The sequence below is a fragment of the Scyliorhinus canicula genome, chromosome 1 (genome assembly GCF_902713615.1).
Source record: "Scyliorhinus canicula chromosome 1, sScyCan1.1, whole genome shotgun sequence".
NCBI lineage: Eukaryota > Metazoa > Chordata > Chondrichthyes > Carcharhiniformes > Scyliorhinidae > Scyliorhinus > Scyliorhinus canicula.
In genome coordinates, this window is record NC_052146.1 from 176,201,701 (window position 1) to 176,222,004 (window position 20,304).

A 20,304-nucleotide genomic window follows, 5' to 3' on the forward strand; every position below is an offset into this window, starting at 1 on the left:
TGGTTTTCTGGTGCTGAACCTCACTCTTTCAACAATGAAACTGCATCAACAGTGCTCCTTGAGACTCATAACCTGTTTAACTCCCTCTGAGTACTCCTTGCATCTACCCACATCTCACATCAGGGCAACAACAGCAGGAGGTGCAATGACCACGCTGAACATATTTTCACAAGTCAGAACTTGGTGATCTGCAAATAATGACTTGCATGATGTGGGTCCAGGCCGTACACTCACAAAAGATGGCCAGTGCTTATGCATGCACATGTGGGGTTCTTTTTTAAAGAATATTTTTATTAACATTTTCAATATTATATACATTGCCATTCGTTTTTGTTTATTGTACAGTAAAAAGGTTTTTCCTTAAGTCTCTCTATTACAGTTTATCGCCATCTGACTCAGCGTGCAATCCTCCTTTCCCCACCCCGCTCTTCCTAAGCCCCCGTCGCTCGCACCCCCCTCCCTTCCCAACCCCCCTCCCCAGATGCCCTCCCTGCTTGTTCTGGGGATGTGTTCCCCTTCGGCCTCGTTTCTCCCCTTTACCCCCCTTTTTTCCCCACCAATCTGTATCCATCTTGTGGGTGGGTGAGAAGTTTGTCCCCTCCCTCTGTGTTGTTTCTTTTGTCCCCCTCAGGCTCTCTCTTCTCTTCCTCCCCCACTTTCCCCTGGGCTGTGCGTCCCTGACCTTCCTCTTTGTCTTATTTTATTTTCCAGTTTCCCTCTCTACTGGTTGTTGTTGGCCTCGAATAGGTTTTGGAACAGGCCGACAAATTGCCCCCAGGCAGTAAGGAAGCATCCTCTGACACTTGGATGGCGCATTTGATCTTCTCCAAATGGAGAAATTCCGATAGGTCCGCCAGCCAGTCTGCAGCTGTGGGTGGTGCTGCTGATCACCAGACGAGCAGGATTCTTCGGCGTGCGATTAGGGAACCAAAAGTGAGGGCGTCGGCCCTCTTCCCCATGTGTAGCTCTGGCTGTTCTGATACCTCGAAGATTGCCACAATTGAGCATGCCTTCGCCCTCACCCCCACAACTCCTATTGCCTTGGAGAAGGCGGTCCACAACCGAGCAAGTTTTGGGCAAGCCCAGAACACGTGGGTCTGGTTGGCCGGGCCTCTCTAGCACCGTTCACATTTGACCTCCACTTCCGGGAAGAACCTGTTAATTCAGGTTCTGGTCAGGTGTGCTCTGTGCAAGGCTGAGCCTTGTGCAGGAGGAGGTGGAGTTGGCCCTGCTCAGTGCTTCGCTCCAAAGGCCCCAACCCACTCCTGTCCCCAGTTCACCCCCCCATTTCCGTCTGGTCTCGTCCAGTGGTGTTTGGGCCCTGTCAAGTAGCAGTGCATATATTTTCCTGCAGAGTCTCCTTTCCTTACTGTCCATGTTCATTAGGTCCTCTAATAGTGTGGTCTCCGGGGCCCTGGGATATCCTACTGTCTCTTTGCGGAGGAAGTGCTTTATTTACAGGTGTCTCATTTCCTGTCCTGTCGGTAGTTCCCACTCCTCCGTCAGTTCATTCAGTGTTGCTAGTCTGTTTCCTATATAGAAGTATCTAACTGGCAGCGTTCCCCGTCCTGTCTCCATTTTTTAAAGGTTGTGTCTAGCATGGCTGGTGGGAGCCTGTGGTTTCCGCAAATGGGGGCCATCTTGGTCAGCCCGAAGTGCTGTCTTAGTTGGTCCCATGTTTTCAGTGTGGCTGCTACCACTGGGCTAGATGTGTATTTTGCTGAGGGGGATGTGAATGCTGCTGTGGCTAGGGCGCAAAGGGTTGTCCCTTGCAGAAGGCCTCCTTCATCCACACCCACTCCGAGTTGGGTTTGTGGACCCATCCCTTCACTCTCCGCTGTTGCCTCCCAGTGGTAGTATTGCTTAATTTTCCTCCTTTGCAGTGTTGGTTTGGGGACTCTTAGATCCTTGTCCCCCCCCACACACACACACAAACGGCATAATTAAGCTGTTTACATTTTGGAAGAAGGCCTTGGGGATGAAGATCGGTATAAATCTAAACATGATGTGGAGATGCCGGCGTTGGACTGGGGTTAGCACAGTAAGAAGTCTTACAACACCAGGTTAAAGTCCAACAGGTTTGTTTCAAATCACTTTTGAAACTAAATCTAAACAGGAAGATGAACCTCGGCAATGTGTTCATTTGATCGTCTGCACTCTTCCCGCCAGGGAGAGTGGGAGTGAGCCCCACCTCTGTAGGTCCTTTCTGACTTCCTCCACCAAGTTTGTCAGGCTCCACTTGTGGATCTGTAACCAGTCTCTAGCTATTTGGATCCCCAGGTATCAGAATCTGATCTGGGCTGTTTTAAACGAGAGCCCCTGGAGCGCGGAAGCCAAATAGGGGCGGGGGCGCTCGCCATGGTAGGTTGGGCGGGATATGGTGGAGGGACGGTGGTGGTGGTGGTGGAACCAGCGGGCACCAGGTCCCGGAGGGAGACCATATCCTGTCGGCCATCGGGGTGTTCGATATAAGCGTACTGGGGATTGGAGTGTAGGAGCTGGACCCTCTCTACCAGAGGATCAGACTTGTGGCTCCTGACATGCTTTCTGAGTAGGACTGGCCCTGGTGTCTTCAGCCAGGATGGAAGCGAGGCCCCTGATGTGGATCTTCTAGGGAAAACAAATAGGCGGTCATGAGGGGTCTCGTTTGTGGCCATGCAAAGTAGGGACCTAATAGAGTGGAGCGCATCGGGGAGGACCTCCTGCCAGTGGGAAACTGGGAGATTCCTGGACCGCAGGGTCAGTAGGACAGTCTTCCAGACCGTTGTGTTCTCCCTCTCCACCTGCCCGTTTCCCCTGGGGTTATAACTGGTAGTCCTGCTCAAGGCAATGCCTTTACTGAGCAGATACTGACGCAGTTTGTCGCTCATGAACGACGAACCCCGGTCACTGTGGACATAATTGGGGAAACCAATTATGACGGTGGACATGGTCATGTCGGGGCAAGGGATTGCAAAGGGGAAGCCGGAGCACTCATCAATAATATTGAGGAAATATATATTGCGGTTATTGGAGGGGAGGGGCCCTTTGAAATCGATACTGAGGCGCTCAAAGGGCCGGGATGTCTTTACCAGGTGGGCCTTATCTGGTCGATAGAAGCATGGTTTACACTCCGCACAGATCTGCCAGTCCCTGGTCATGGCTCTGACCTCCTCGGTGGAGTAGGGCAGGTTGTGGGTCTTGATATAGTGGATAAGCCGGGTGACCCCCCCCAGGTGGCAGAAGTCATCGTGGCTAGCCCGTAGTCGGTCATCTTGCGCGCTGGCGCATGTGTCACGGGACAGGGCATCTGGGGGCTCGTTGAGCTTCCCAGGACGATATACTATATCGTAATTATAGGTGGAGAGTTCGATCCTCCACCTCAAGATCTTATCGTTCTTGATTTTGCCCCACTGCGTATTGTCGAACATGAAGGCCACCGATCGTTGGTCAGTGACAAGGATTAACCTCCTACCATCGAGGTAGTGCCTCCAGTGTCGTACGGCTTCCACAATAGCTTAGGCCTCCTTCTCGACTGAGGAGTGCCGAATTTCAAAGATGGTGAGGGTGCGTGAAAAAAACGCTACCGGTCTGCCTACTTGATTGAGGGTAGCAGCAAGAATGACCTCTGATTCGTTGCTCTCCACCTGGAAGGAGACGGACTCGTCCACCGCGCGCATCGTGGCTTTGGCGATGTCCGTCTTGATGCAGCTGAAGGCCTGGCGGGCCTCAGTTGCCAGTGTGAAGATGGTGGCCTTGATTAGTGGGCGGGCTTTGTCTGCATAGCTGGGGACCCACTGGACATAATATGAAAAGAACCCGAGGCACCTCTTCGGGGCCTTTGGGCAGTGGGGGAGGGGAAGTTGCAGGAGGGGGCGTATACGGTCAGGGTTGGGTCCTAGAACCACGTTTTCCACGACGTAGCCGAGGATGGCTAGTCTGGTTGTGCGGAAAACGCATTTCTCCTTGTTGTATGTGAGATTTAGGGTTTGGCCGATTTGGAGAAATCTGTGGGGGTTGGCGTTGTGGTCCTGCTGATCATGGCCTCAGATGGTGACATTGTCCAAGTACGGAAATGTGGCCCGCAGCCCGTACTGGTCCACCATTCGGTCCATTGTTCTTTGGATCACCGAAACCCCGTTCGTGACACCAAAGGGGACCCGGAGGAAGTGGAAGAGGCGGCCATCTGCCTCAAAAGCTGTGTAGTGGCGGTCCTCCGGGTGGATTGGGAGCTGGTGGTATACAGACTTCAGATCCACCGTGGAAAACACCCGGTAGTGTGCGATCTGGTTTACCATGTCTGCAATCCAGGGAAGGGGATACGCATCAAGTTGCGTGTACCGGTTAATGGTTTGGCTGTAATCTACAACCATCCAGTTCTTTTCCCCGGTCTTGACGACCACCACCTGAGCTCTCCAGGGGCTATTGCTGGCCTTGATGACTCCCTCCCGCAAGAGTCGCTGGACCTCGGACTTGATAAAAGTCATGTCCTGTATGCCTTACCGCCTGCTTCTGGTAGCAACTGGTTTGCAGTCAGCGGTGAGGTTTTCGAAGAGTGGAGGAGGGTCGACTTTTAGGGTCGCGAGGCTGCATATGGTGAGTGGGGGTAGGGGCCCCCGAACTTCAGGGTTAGGCTCCTGAGGTTGCATTGGATATCTAGTCCCAATAGGAGAGGAGCGCAGAGGTCTGGGAGCACATATAATTTAAAATTGGCGTACTCGCCGCCCTGTATTGCTAGGATTGCGGTAATGCACCCTTGGATTTGCACCGAGTGCGACCCAGAGGCGAGGGAGATGGTTTGGTGCACTGGGAAAATTGGGAGCGAGCAGCGTCTTACCATGTCTGGGTGAATGACGCTCTCTGTGCTCCCGGAGTCAAAAAGGCAAGGCATCTCATGCCCGTTTACCCGGACAGTCACCATAGAGCTCCGGAAGGGCTTGGGTTGCGTGCGCTGAATTGCAGGTAGTAGGCGTGGTCGGAGGTGCTGGGGCGGCTCCACAATGGCTGCTCTTGTTGATCATATGCGTCGAGCGGCATAGCAGATGGTGGCCAAGATGGCAGCCCCCGTTGGTCAAGCGTGGGGGGCGGTGAGGAAGATGGCGTCCAAGATGGCGGCCCCCATTGATCGCACGTGCTATGAGGGCTGGAAGATGGCTGCCCCCACGGATAGCACAAGGCTGATGACGCGTCTGCAGGGGGCAGAGTCGACAGACCCGCTGCCACACTGCGTGGTCTGCGGGCCTGTGAGTCTGAGGATCGGGCCTGTGAGTTAGAGTTCTTGGACCTGACCAGGCAAACTTTGGCGAAATGCCCTTTTCTCCCGCAGCTGCTGCAGTTCGCGTTACGGGCCGGGCAGTGCTGCCGGGGGAGTTGGGACTGGCCGCAGAAATAGCAGGATCGCCACCCATGATTGGCGGGCGGCCGCGCGGCACAGGCTTGGGGTAGTCTTTGGTCGGGGGTCCACGAGGGGGTCGAGTGGTCAGCTGGGAACGCGTTAAGGCTCTGGAACGCTACTTCCAGAGAGGAGGCTAACTTTACCGTCTGATCCAGGTCCAGGGCCCCCATTTCGAGTAGGCGCTGTCTCACGTAGTTGGACCGAACTCCCGCCATGTAGACGTCTCGGACGGCGAGTTCCATATGTTGAGTGGCCATAACAGACCTGTATTTGCAGCTGCGTGCGAGGACTTTGAGGTCACGTAGGTAGTTGCCTAGCAATTCCCCGAGACGCTGGCAGTGAGTGGTGAGGATGTGTCGCGCGTAGACCTAATTCACGGGCCGTACATAGAGGCGTTCGAGCATCGCGAGGGCGTCTGCGTAGGAGGAGGCCCCGTCGAGTTGAACAGAGATTCGATGGCTCACCTGTGGGTGGAGGAGGCTCAGCTTCTGTTCGTCGGTGATGGAAGGCGTGGAGAAGGCTGCGAGATAGGCCTTGAAGCAGCGGAGCCAGTGCGAAAAAATTTATTTCGCCTCCCCGGCCTGCGGATCGAGTTCCAGTCGGTCAGCTTTGAGGTCCGATTCCATAGTTGCGTTTTAGTTGATTAAATTGATGCGACCATCAATTCACTCGAGACATTGGCAGCACAGTAGCATTGTGGATAGCACAATCGCTTCACAGCCCCAGGGTCCCAGGTTCGATTCCCCGCTGGGTCACTGTCTGTGCGGGGTCTGCACATCCTCCCCGTGTGTGCTTGGGTTTCCTCCGGGTGCTACGGTTTCCTCCCACAGTCCAAAGGTGTGCAAGTTAGGTGGATTGGACATGATAAATTGTCCTTAGTGTCCAAAATTGCCCTTAGTGTTGGGTGGGGTTATTGGGTTATGGGGATAGGGTGGAGGTGTTAACCTTGGGTAGGGTGCTCTTTCCAGGAGCCGGTGCAGACTCGATTGGCCGAATGGCCTCCTTCTGCACTGTAAATTCTATGATCATGAGTAGAAGTAAATTGTGGCTTTAATCAACTTAGAACAGTGCCTGCCTGCGACTGAACCAATGCTGAGAACTGCCTACAGGTCGACTGCTCTTTATATCTCCCTTCAAGGGTAGGAGCCATGGGCGGAGCTCATACATGCCCCAACATGTTCCCCTATGGATAATGCCATACAATGGCCCATAGGAGAAGCCCACAAAGGCAACAGCATAGCACAGATACAAATACAAGGGCAACAGCACAGATACAAATACACAGGTGGATTATTAGTATAATACATTCACCACACCCCTCCAGCTCTGTCCCTCCCTGTTTCGGTTCACTGGGAACGCCTCACTCTTGCTCAGGCTGAGCTTGTAACCCGAGAAGGTTCGAACTCTTTCAGGATTGCATTGTTGCTTACAGTCCTTCCTGTGGCTTTGAGACCTATAGGAGCAGGTCATCTGCATAGAGTGAAACTCTATGCTCTCTGTCTCCTCTTCGAATGCCCTTCCAGATTTTTGCGTCCCGCAGAGCTATCACCAGGGGCTTCTATGCAAACAGGAGTGGGGACAATTGGCATCCCTGCCTTGTGCCTCTTTGTAGCTAGAAGTACTCAGAGCTGGTGGTGTCATTTCGAACGCTCGCCTTGGGAGCGTTGTACAGGAGTCTCACCCAGGCAGTGAATCCCGCTCCTGCCCAAACTATTCCAATACCTCGAGGAGATACTTCCATTCGACTCTGTCTTTTCTGCGTACAGGGAGACGATCACCTCTGGTGTTCTCTTCCCAGTGGGTCATTATTACATTCAGCAGCCGCCTGATTTTCGCAGTGAGCTGCCTACCCTTGACAAAGCCCGTCTGGTCCTCTGCGACCACCTCTGGTTTGCAGCCCTCCAGCCTTTTGGCCAAGGCCTTTGCGAGTATTTAGCAGTGAAATGGTCTGTATGATCCACATTCCATCGGGTCTTTGTCTTTTTTGGGTATCAATGAGATTGTGGTCTGCGCTAGTGCAGGAGGCAAAGTGCCCCTTGCCAGTGAGTCTGCGAACATGTCCCTTAGGTGTGGGGCCAAGGCTGGCACAAATTGTTTATAGAAGTCTGCCGGGAACCCGTTGGGTCCCGGCGCCTTCCCCACCTGCATGGCGCTGATGCTCTCCGTGATTTCTCCCAGATCTATTGGTGCTTCCAGCTCCCCGTCTGTCCTCCCCCACAACTGGTATTTCCAGTCCGTCGAGGAACTGTCTCATCCTCGAGTCCCGGTGGTGGGGCTCGGAGGTGTACAGCCCTTGGTAGAAGGTCTCGAATGCTCGATTAACCTTTTTATGTCCCGCTACCAGTTTGCCTCTGCCATCCTTAACCTGTGCTATTTCCCTCGTGGCTGCCTGCTTTCTCAGCTGGTGACATATGGGTTTCTTGAGTAGTCACAATGCAGATAATGTGAGATAAGTGACACGAGAGGACTCTGATGGGGGTCCATATTCCACACCCTTAACTGCTCACGACTATTGAAGCAACCAGGTGCAAGATGAGAATCCAGGACACATACAAACTGTACACAGGAACATACATTTACAAGTACCAAAGCTATATGCAATGGTTGTATACCTATATGCCTTCAAAACGTCTTTACTTTTATTTGTCTATTATTACCTATAGGTGCAACCAGGACTTCCACAGCTGAGATAGAGGCAGCCTACTGACTGAAAAGTCTGTTGACTGTGATGACATGGCGGGCATGGCCCGAGGCCTTCAGGGCACTGGCCTGCTAATGGTCTCCTGCTCTGGTGCAGGTGCATCCTCTTCAACTTGATCTGCAGGAAATGATGGGATTACAGACAGAGGGGAGGCTGGGCAGCAGGGCACCCTTGGAGTGTACTGGGCTGAAGCCCCCAGCGTGCCTGGCTGGTGTTCCGCCTCCCTGTGGGTGGCTGATTGCACCTCCCTGGCTCCTTGAGGAGATTACGTAGGAAAAATATCCCATGTTGTTACACAGAAGAGCACAGCTTCGAGGAGTCCATCCATGTCTGCTTGCATTCGGCCCTTGGCTGCCTCCATGGAAAGGGTAATGGTCACCATGGAAACCCGGGTCCAGTTAAACACACAGTGGTTGTTGGATATATGCTCACATCTACATTCCATTGCTCCAACCCTGGTGCAGAGGAGGTTCACGAGAATGATCCCCGGAATGAAGAGCTTGTCGCATGATGAATGGTTGAGGACTCTGAGTCTGTACTCAGTAGAGATTAGAAGGAGCTGGTTTAGCTCACTTGGCTAAATCGCTGGCTTTTCAAGCAGGCCAGCAGCACAGTTCGATTCCCGTACCAGCCTCCCTGGACAGGCGCCAGAATGTGGCGACTAGAGGCTTTTCACAGTAACTTCATTGAAGTCTACTCGTGCCAATAAGCGATTTTCATTTTTCTTTTTTCAGATGGAGGTTGAGTTGCCCAAACCCATTTGCCTAGCCTCAGCTGCACTGCACCAGGGTTGGAGCAATGGAATGTAGATGTGAGCATATATCCAACAACCACTGTGTGTTTTACTGGACCCGGGTTTCCATGGTGACCATTACCCTTTCCATGGAGGCAGCCAAGGGCCGAATGCAAGCAGACATGGATGGACTCCTCCAAGCTGTGCTCTTCTGTGAAACAACATGGGATATTTTTCCTACGTAAATAAAAGTTCTTTTGTTATGTCAGCATCATGCAAATTAATCTCATTTAGTTGCCAGAAAACCAATATATTGTCTTTTTTCAATTCAAAGAGTTAAAAACAAAAACCTTTCTAGCCTCTCCATATGGTGTCATTGTAAATGCAGCATTGTGAAGAATTCCACTATTAAGTATTTCTTCTATAGGGCGACATGGTGGCCAGTGGTTAGCTCTGCTGTCTCACGGCGGTGAGAGCCCAGGTTCGATCCCAGCCACAGATCACTGTCCATGTGGAGTTAACACATTCTCTCCGTGTCCGCGTGGGTCTCACCCCCACAACCCAAAAAGATGTGCAGGGTAGGTGGATTGGCCATGCTAAATTGCCCCTTAATTGGAAAAAAATTATTGGGTACTCTAAATTCTTTTATAAAGTATTTCTTCTGGAACATATGGCACGGTAGCACAGTGGTTAGCACTGCTGCTTCACAGCACGAGGGACCAGGGTTCAATTCCAGCCTTGGGTCACTGTCGCCGTGGAGTTTGCACGTTCTCCCCATGTCTACGTGGGTTTCCTCTGGATGCTCCAGTTTCCTCCCCCAATCAAAAGATGTGCAGGTTATGTGGATTGGCCATGATAAATTACTCCTTAGTGTTTAGGGATGCGCAGGTTAGGTTATGGCGTTATGCAGACAGGGGGGGCTGGACATGAGTAGAGTGCTCATTCCAAGGGTCAGTGCAGACTTAATGAGCCAAATGGCCTCCTTGTGCACTGTAGGGATTCTATGATGCTATACTTATGATCATGCTAGAAATAAGACCATAAGACAATAAGACATAGGAGCAGAATTAGGCCACTCAGCCCATCGAGTCTGCTCCACCAATCAATCATGGCTGATATTTTTCTCATCCCCATTCTCCTGCCTTCTCCCCATAACCCCTGATCCCCTTATTAATCAAGAACCTATCTATCTCTGTCTTAAAGACACTCAGTGATTTGGCCTCCACAGCCTTCTGCAGCAAAGAGTTCCACAGATTCACCACCCTCTGGCTGAAGAAATTCTACCTCATCACTATTTTAAAGGATCCTCCCTTTAGTCTGTAGTCTGAGATGGTGTCCTCTGGTTTGTGTCCTCTAGTTTTAATTTTTCCTACAAGTGGAAACATCCTCTCCACATCAACTCTACCCAGGCCTCGCAGTATCCTATAAGTTTCAATAAGATCCCCCCTCATCCTTCTAAACTCCAATGAGTATAGACCCAGAGTCCTCAACCGCTCCTCAAACGACAAGCTCTTCATTCCAGGTATCATTCTTGTGAACCTCCTCTGGACCCTTTCCAAGGCCAGCACATCCTTCCTTAGATGTGGGATCCAAAACCCCTCACAATACTCCAAATGTGGTTTGACCAGAGCCTTATATATCTTTCACAAGCACATTTATAATATCCAAGGTAATATGTATACTCCACTATATGTACATCATCAATTAAACAATCACAAACATTCCCACCTTCCAGTATTCACATCAACATTTCCTAATGTGGTCCTCACATTCCATATTTTACTTTCAAATCACCAGACAGGAAATTATGGGGCGTACACCTGCAGATTCCTAACCTGTTCTGCCAGTGGCCACAGCTACAAACTATGGTTGTGATCTAACATGGAAGCTGCTGTGCTGCACTCATCTGTTAGATTACAAATTTCCAATGCCTCTTCCTGATCTTACAGTCAGCTGCTTCAGATCATTATGGAGCTCATTAATCGAAGATGGCAATTTTGTTTCTTCATGTTTAAAGAGCTTGAGGAACCTGCTGGGGATGAAAATCACCCATAACTGCACCATAGCACCCAAAACGAAAAGTGAGAGTATCCTCCTTAGCCTATTGCCAAGAGGCCAAAATGTATTTTTAAAATTCACAATCAATCTCTATGGGTCCAGGTTCTGTAAGGAAAGGATACTTCACTCCAAGAGTAATTTCATGAAGAATAGGGATATATTAAAACAAACCTTATGACTAATACAGTATTAAAATATGTTCAACATCACACAAGAAAATAATCTACATTTACCCGTTAAACAATACTAATCAATACAGTGACGCATTAACCCTTAAGTGCTAACTTTATTTCCACTCAAACAAAACCATCTCCAAACAGGCGCCGGAATGTGGTGACTAGGGGCTTTTCACAGTAACTTCATTGAAGCCAATTTGTGACAATAAGCTAAGGGGCTGGTTTAGCACAGTGGGCTGGTTAGACAGCTGGCTTGTAATGCAGAACAATGCCAGCAGCGTGGGTTCAATTTCCCGTACCGGCCTCCCTGCTAGAATGTGGCGACTCGGGGCTTTTCACAGTAACTTCATTGAAGCCTACTTGTGACAATAAGTGATTATTATCATAAATCCCAATCCACGTTTAACTGCAGTTAGCACTCGGGACTACTTGCTGGAAAGAGATGTCTTGAATACTCTACTTTGATAAAGAGAGATCTGTTGAGACTGCTTTAAAGAGAGACCTGACACCCTGTCAGAATAATGCAGGATCTCTGGCTGTATTCATAAACTGCCTCTCAGCTTACCTTCCACCCACAGACTGACTCTGAACCTCAACACCAGACTACTTGAACCCCTGGCTCCACCCATTGACTGCATCATCTTACTAAACTGAACACGATGTTGTTAATAACTACTCCACAGGGAACACACTTAATATGAACAGCAATCGATTAACCCAAAACTTTTAAGTTGCTTTAGTTGCATCTCTAGCTCTCAAAAGCCAGGATTTTTAGAAACAGTACTGCAGCGGTCATACACACACTAACCCAGGCTTTAATCCTTACTGCACCAATTAGATATAATCCAATATATCTGAAATTCCTACATTCATCACACCTCCCCCCTTTAAAAAAAATCAATATAAAAGGATGGCTTCTATTTCCAAAGCCTTTCAGCTCTAAACATTCCATGGGCAGCATGGCCACGTAGTGTTTAGCACTGCTGCCTCACAGCACTGAGGACTTGGGTTCGATACCGGCTCTGGGTCACTGTCCGTGTGGAGTTTACACATTCTCCCCATGGCTGCATGTATCTGACCCCCACAACCCAAAAAGATGTGCAGGGTAGGTGAATCGACCATGCTAAATGGCCCTTAATTGGAAAAAAAATAATTGGATGCTCTAAATTTTTTGTTTTTTAAATGAAGCTCTAAACATTTTTCATTGCTCGACACAACTAATACTCTACAATATACATATCATATTACATTTAAGCATGCAAATTTAAACATAAGTTTGGTCCATTTCAGTCTTTCTTTTCCATCTTCGGATGGTCCAGTCTTCTCACATTTCAAAGCCGTGAGAAAGCATCTATAATCACTTTTCCTCTTCTTGCTATGTGTAGAATTTTCAATTTAAGTGGTTGTAGCAATAAACAGTCTTGCATTTTGATCCTTAAAATTCCCCTTAACTTTAATGGATTCTGATCCTCATACACAATTGTCTCCGATGAATTGTTAGCAACATAAATGTCAAAATGTTGTAAGATCGATATCAAACTCATTGTCTCCTTCTCAATGGTTGAATATTTCTTTTGATGAATATTTAAGTTCCAAGAAAAATAACCAACAGACTGTTCTATTCTTTTGTCACCTTCCTGCAACAATACAGCACCAACACCCACATCACTCACATCAATTGCCACCTCAAATTGCCTGGTGTGGCATAATTAGGTGTTGCCAACACTGATGCAGTAGTTAACACAGTTTTCAGATGATCAGGTGCTCCTGACAATCTGACGTCCATTGAAATTTTCTGTGCTTTTTCAGAAGTTCAGTCAGTGGAGCAATCACACTGCTAAAATTTGATATGGATTTCTGGTAGAAATCACTTATGCCCAGAAATCTCAGGATTTCTCTCCTTGGTGGTATTGGAAACCAATTGCAAATCCTCTGGATAATCCTGACTATAGGCCCTTAACATGGTTTTTAAAGTTTGATTCCACCTTTCTAATGCTCCTTGTGATACTGGATGATATGCAGTTGAGTTCAATTGCTTTATTCCTAAACTATCCATAAATTCCTTGAATAACTTCGACATAAAATTAGATTCCTGATCCCAGTGGATTTCTTTTGGTTGTCCATATCTGGCAAAGAAATATAGTTAACTCCTCTACGACCCTCTCAGCTGTACTGTTTCTCAATAAAATGACCTCTGGAAATTAGTAGGCACATCCATTATGGTCAATAAATACTGATTCCCACTTTTCGTTTTAGGTTGGTGTTCCATGCAATCAATAAGGACCCGAGTAAAAGATTCCTCAAATGCTGGAATGGGTATGAAAGGTGCTGGTTTGATTATCGCTTGAGGTTTCCCTATTACATGGCATGTACACGGCAAATTTCAATGGCATCCTTATGCAGTCCAGGCCAATTAAAATGTTTTTGTATTTTTGCTTGAGTTTTCCTTACCCCTAACTGGAAACTAACTGGCTACCCATGAGAATATGAAGCAAGGGTTAATAGCTAGAACAAGCCAGAATTAATGGGACACATTAGTGGTTACAAATAAGGGAGTTATTATTGAATTCGTGAGCCAACTCATGACTGTAAGCCGAATAGCCTTGAGAAACAAGGAAGATGGCTGGATGACGGAATATGAAATGTGGGAGCCGTTGATACTGCGGCTAAACACCTGCTGTTTTTGCTAAAATTGCTATATACTCATGTGCCAATAGATAACTTTAAAGTCTGTAAAATCATGTATCGAAACTATGGCAAAAACAAGCTATGCTTTGTAATGGGGCAAGCTCAAGTGAATGTAAGGGACAGCCCCTTAAAAAACATATAAAGACAGGATGTTTTGAGCAAAACTTTGGCACACTCAGAGGCGTTTCTTTGGAATACCTAGAGAGCGGCCCCGATCGCAATAAAGAATATTCTAAAGTACGAACGTGTTCGAGACCGTTTCTTCCGGACTGAGAGACAAGTGAATTAGAGACACATTCACACCCACTTAACCTCCTTTCTATAAACCACCAATAATGCCACTTGATTAATTTCTTCCCACTCCTCATCTGCCTGAACATGTTAAGGTCTGCATTTTCTCATTAACACATTGTTTCTAATGTGATTACACTCTGCTTATACACTCAGATTCTATTTCTATATGTTTTCTGATACACCTGTTTATCTCTGAATCTTTCTGCGGTATTTCTTTCTTGAACTAAAGATAGCCACTTCTTCCACCAGCTGCTCTTGTTCTTTATCGACCATCTGATCAAACAATGTTTCTCATAACTGACTCAACCTCCCTATCAGCCCTCCTTGAGTTCTCGTCGTCCTGCCTTTGTGATCTTGTCACTACTCAATCACGAAACACCCCAAGATATGCTTCTTGCAACCCCTCAGTTGTTTGACTTTCCACTGCCTTTTCAATCGCAATAGGCGTCACTCCCGCCTTCACCTGGGGGGGGGGGGGGGGGGGGGGGGGGGGGGGAGAGGAGTTCCCGACAGCGACGTTCACTTGTGCCTTTAAATATAGGGAAACGGGCGCCATGGCTGATGAGGGAGAGAGAGGAGGAAGGACATGCAGCAGCACGACCATGGGCTGCCGGCCCTGGACACTGGCTAAGGAGTGGGAGGGGCCTTTCCTCGGACGGGGTGGCGCAGCGGCGGGGTGACCAGTGGATGGGCCGTGGTGCAGGGTTGACTCCCCCACGGAACTGGGCCGGTGTGCAGGCACGGACCACCATTTCCACGGCCTGTAACACAGCCATCTTGCTGCACATCCCAATGACCACCCACCGTGGCCACTGGTTCTGCAGAATGACACTGGCCGTATGGGTGCCCCCAGCACACCAGCCCCAAACCCCAGCCCCCACTCTCCACACCACCACCCCCTCATCCCAACCCACAGACACTACCCCCCACCCATGCACTGTACTCTCTGCCATGCACCCCCCCAAATGGGCGGCACCTGCTAGCAAAGCATCATGAGGCCCATCCAAGGGTAATGCCTATTGTAGCCTCTACAGAGGGACAGCGGACGGGAGCCGTGGAGCGTACCGCTGGCAAGGGCAGCGCCAGCTGACTGTACCCCTGGTAGTAGGGACAGGTACCAGGGCCAGAGGCCCCCACGGTGCGAGGCATCGACAGGGCCTGGGGTGAGGAGTTGGGGGGAGGGGCACATGCGGGTGCAGGGCCTGCAGTACCAACCGGGGCAGGCATTTTCCCGTTGGACCTGGTTGGGCACACCATGCCGACATATCGGCCTTTCACCCCCTGCAGACAATGGATATTGGAATTTAACCGGCAATGGTGGCCTTCCTGCTGGTTGCCGCAGCCCTGGGGCGTGCACTGAGGCTGCACGAGCTGGAGCTGCTTGAGGAAGAGGATGCTGCAGCAATTGAATCTGCCCCAGAGGAACAGGAGGCAGCCAGTGAGGATGGAGAGCTAGCCGCCCAACAGGCTAAGGAGGAGGAGATGCAAAGGAGGCGCCGTATGATGCCTCACATGTTCCGGCAGTGCCGGTCATTCGAGGACCTGCAGGGGATGCCGTGAGCAGGGGGACAGTGTGACCTATCTGCCGGATTTCATAGAATTTACAGTACAGAAGGACGTCACTCAGCCCATCGAGTCTGCACCGGCCCTTGGAAAGAGCACCCCACTCAAACCCATGCCTCAACCCCTTAACCCAGTAACCCCAATTAACCTTTTTTGTGGACACTTAGGGAAAATTAACATGGCTGATCCACCTAACCTGCACATCTTTGGACTGTGGGAGGAAACCGGAGCACCCGGAGGAAACCCACACACACGGGGAGGATGTGCAGATTCCACACAGACAGTGACCCAAGCCGGGAATCGAACCTGGGACCCTGGAGCTGTGAAGCAACTGTGCTAACCACCATGCTACCGTGCTTCCCAAATCATAGCGTACCTGGCACCACGGGGAAATGGAGGAGGACACGCGTTCCCGGTGGCCGAGTGGGATCTCAGAGCTAGGAGCACAGGTGCATCCATTCCATCATAGAGGCCCTATATGCCTACACCCCACAATACATCCAATTCACTGTACACCAAGCCCACCAGGATATCTGGGCAGCGGGGTTCACTGCCATCGCCAAGATGCCCAGGGGGTGATTGACGGGATGGATGTTGCCCTATGAGCACCTGGATCTGATAGGCCACTCTTCACAAACTGAAAGGGGTCCCACTCAATGAATGTGCAGCTGGTGTGTGACCATCAGATGCGCATCATGTGCGTTTGCACCCGATACCCGGGCAGTGTGCACGACACCTTCATCCTGGCACACTCGATGATTCCTGACCTCTTCGAGGCTCCCCACATCCTGCTGGCGTTTGGCTCTTGGGCGTCAAGGGTTATTTGCTGCGGTTGTGGCTGTTGATGCCTATCCAGAGGCCACAGACCGATGCGGAGACCCGTAACACCGACCCCCATGCCTCAACCAGGGGCGTGATCAAGTGGTGCTTCAGCATCCTGAAGATAGTGCCTGGATCGTTCTGGAAGGGCCCTCCAGTATAGCACTGGGAGGGTCTCCCACATTGTGGTGACCTGCTGCATCCTCCACAACATTGCACAACAGATGGGCAACGTGCTGGAGGAGGAGGATGAACGCCCGTTCTCGTCCGATGAGCCGGATGCTGTGCAGGGCGAGGATGGACAGGACATTGGGTCCGGGCACATCCAGGAGGCTGCAAAACATATGTGCCTGGACCAACGCTCACGGGATGCTCTAATCGCCTCCAGGTTCACCGACTAGGGGGGACTGGCCAGTGGCATGGACATCGCATCCCACCTCCACAACTCCCCCCCGCCCACCTCGCTTGCAACCCCCTCCGTGATTCTTACCTGCCTCACTATGGGGTGCGGGCCCTGGATTGGTAGCAAAAGCGGATCTAGCACATGGGATGGAGGATGATGACAACCCATTCTGGGATGAGCTGTGGTGCTCCGCACCATTTGACGACGTCTGACTCCTGCCCACGGTAGCACTTTCCACCTGGGTGACCCCTGCATGCTAGCTGACCATTCCTTCACATGGTCCCATCGAAGCCCTGGGTGGTGGAGGGGGGGGGGGTAGCTTGCGGGGCAGGGGGGAGGGATGGGGGTGGGACACTGAAGCAATGAGTGGTGGCTGAACTGTGGTCCCCGGGCCACACCCATCCTCATCCGTCCATTCCATCCCCTCCCCCTCCCCGACCCACTCTGTAGCCAGCCCAGACCAGTCCACCCTCACAACTTTCTGACAGAGCGCCGAGGCACATTGTAACGTTGTGCATGTTTACAGTGTTACCAGACTTTAAACGACCCTCTTATGGACTGATCTGATTAATATTACACTACTGTATGCTTCATCTGATGCTGGTATCCATGTATTTACATTGTGAACCTTGTGCTGCCCTATTATGCATTTTCTTTTCGTTTCATGAACTGTTTGAGCTGCTCGCAGAAAAATACTTTTCACTGTACCTCGGTACAGGTGACAATAAACAAATTCAAATCCAAATATATACAGGTTTGTGCCCTAGCCCTGAATGCTATACTGCACCCATGCCAACTTAACTGGTGTCTTCTTTATGGCCTTGCAGGCTCTAATGCTATGTCTAGGTGGATCCTCATGCGGTACATCAGGAGTGGAGGCAGCCTGCTGCGATTCCCGCCCTGTGACCTGGGTATCCTTTGCCGGCTGGGGCCTGGGTGGGCCTAGCTGCTGCTCGGGCTTCCCAGGTGGGCGTGGTGCTGCCCTGTTCTGCCCGCTGCCCATGTGATGTACCAGGTATGGGGGGGGGTCCGAGGTGCTGCGATGTTCCAGTCTGCATGCTCGCGGCCATGGAGCACAGGGAGTGGATCACCCCAGTCTGGGAATGGGCCACATCACGCTGTGACTGTGCCACCACCTTCTGGGTCTGTGCCACATCAGCCAGTCACTGCGCCATCTCCCTCTGGGAATGGGTCACCTCCCTCTGTGTCTGCGCCATGCCGGCCAGCGCCTGCGCAATGCTGCCGATGCTCTCAACCATGACTCGCTGTAACTGGGTCACGCTCTGGAGCACTATTGCAATGTCCGGGTGGCTCTGGTACATGGCTGCCTGTGATAAGGCAGCCTTGTCCTGGGCCTTGGTCACTGTTTGCATAGATTGCCCCAGGCCTTGGACATGTTGATCATGGCGAGGCCTTCGACCCCAAGACCTCCACCACAGTCGCTACCCGTACGGTGTTAGCCTGGGTGGCACGCATGGTCGGCACCAGCTCCTTCTCCGGCACGTGGTTGGAATGCTCCAACTGCATCTGCAGGTACTGGATGCTCACCGACAAACCCTCATGTAGTCCCTGGCTCTGCGGCTGCATCTCCACAATAGATGGGACTGTCCGTTACAGAAGCCTGAAACCCATCTGGATGGCAGCTAGTCCCTGGGGCCGGCCCACCATCCGACCGTTCACCCCCTCAGGAGTTCCTACCTCCAACTGATGTACCGGAGCAGGTGTGTCGTGCGCACCAGATTGTGTCCCAGGAGTCTCTTTACTAATATGCCCAACTGAGGTGAGTGTCTCTGGGATGGGGGAGGGTGTTGGAGACAGCTGTGACAGGAAGTCAGTGTCTTCCGCGGACTCAAGTTCCAGGGTGTCTTGAGATGCGGGTCGAGGGCCCCGTCAATGTCCGTTTCGTCTTCGGCGCTGGTCGTTACACGGGGCTCTGGTTGAGGTTGGGGTGAAGGACACCAGAAGTGCCCACACCAACACCAGCAGCTCCTGCAAGACACAAGACAAATGATTGCATTTCGGACAGGGTGGGATTCAGCTGCCTTCCAGGTGTTGGGGGGGGGGGGGGCAGTGGTGGTTACGGTTGCGTGGGACGGGTGCTGATGCTAGGGGAATAGTGCTGCCTACCTACACTGGCTGCCGTGAGGAGGTTGTATAATTTTTGTACGGTACTGCTGGCCATTCGGCGGCGTTCCCATGGCGCTAACAACCTCTGTCACGTGCACCCAGGCCTGGCGAACAGCGGCGGCTGGCAGCCTCCATCCCACCCTGTGGTACAGCATCACCCGCTTCTCCTCCACGGGGTCCAGCAGCGTCTCCAGTTCTGCGTCGGTAAATCCGCAGGTCTTGCTGCCATTTTGTTGGCTGGGATGGTGTGTGTGGGGGTGAAGTGTGTATATGTAGCTGCAGCTTGTCAGCCTCCTGAGTGTCAATCCCGGAACTGGCAAATCCCGCACTGTTTCTCATTGGAATCGATTGTGTTCCATGTGGCACCGGTGCTAGCCCCTTAATAGTCGTTGAATCTGTCCAGGTGCAGCACCCATCTTGCTGTCGTAGAAGTCACGAATCCTGCCCCGGCGTCAACACTTAGTCTCGGGAACGGAGAATTCGGCTGCTTATCTCTCTTCCACTATCATCGGCTTCCTTTTTAACCCGAGGCAAACTCTCCTTAACATCTCTTGCTAGACCCTCCTTTGCCTTGACTATCTGTAAATTTCTCATTTCCCCAATTTCTATCCTTCACAGATTGAAATTGATATCAAAAACCATACCTTAGTTTGCAAACTAATTCAATATCATCTGTCATTTCTGCAACCAGTCTTCGAAGTTCAAATTCTCTTTTTCCTTATCTCTTTCTTCCTTTGCCAATCTTTCCATTTCCACCTCAAGCATCCTCCTTTCCATTTCCGTTTGAAAAGCTCTCACTTTTTCCTTTTCTTATGCCATTGCCAATCTCTCTGTTTTAATTGTCTCTCTGCACTTAACTTATGCATTCTCTATGGCAATGCCTCACAATTTCCAACTGGACAGCACTCTCTTCTAACAAAGTATAATTTTTTGTTCCCTTTACAATTGGTATTCTTGTGAATGTCCTGATGAGTGCAAGGTGAAAAACTTTGACATGTGTCTTTTTTCAGCATCGCTCAAGTTCTATACCACCAAACAACTATGTTTAACTTCCTTTAATCCCTTATAAAAATAAACACTGGGATTCATAGTCCCACTTCAAAGAGTTTACAACCCCTTGGACCTGTCGATCAAACTATGAAATGAAAATGAAAAAATGAAATGAAAATCGCTTATTGTCACAAGTAGGCTTCAATGAAGTTACTGTGAAAAGCCCCTAGTCGCCACATTCCGGCGCCTGTCCAGGGAGGCTGGTACGGGAATCGAACCGTGCTGCTGGCCTGCTTGAAAAACCAGCGATTTAGCCCAGTATGCTAAACCAGCCCACCCCACTGCTTTAATGAAAGGTTGTGAAATCTGTCATGCAGC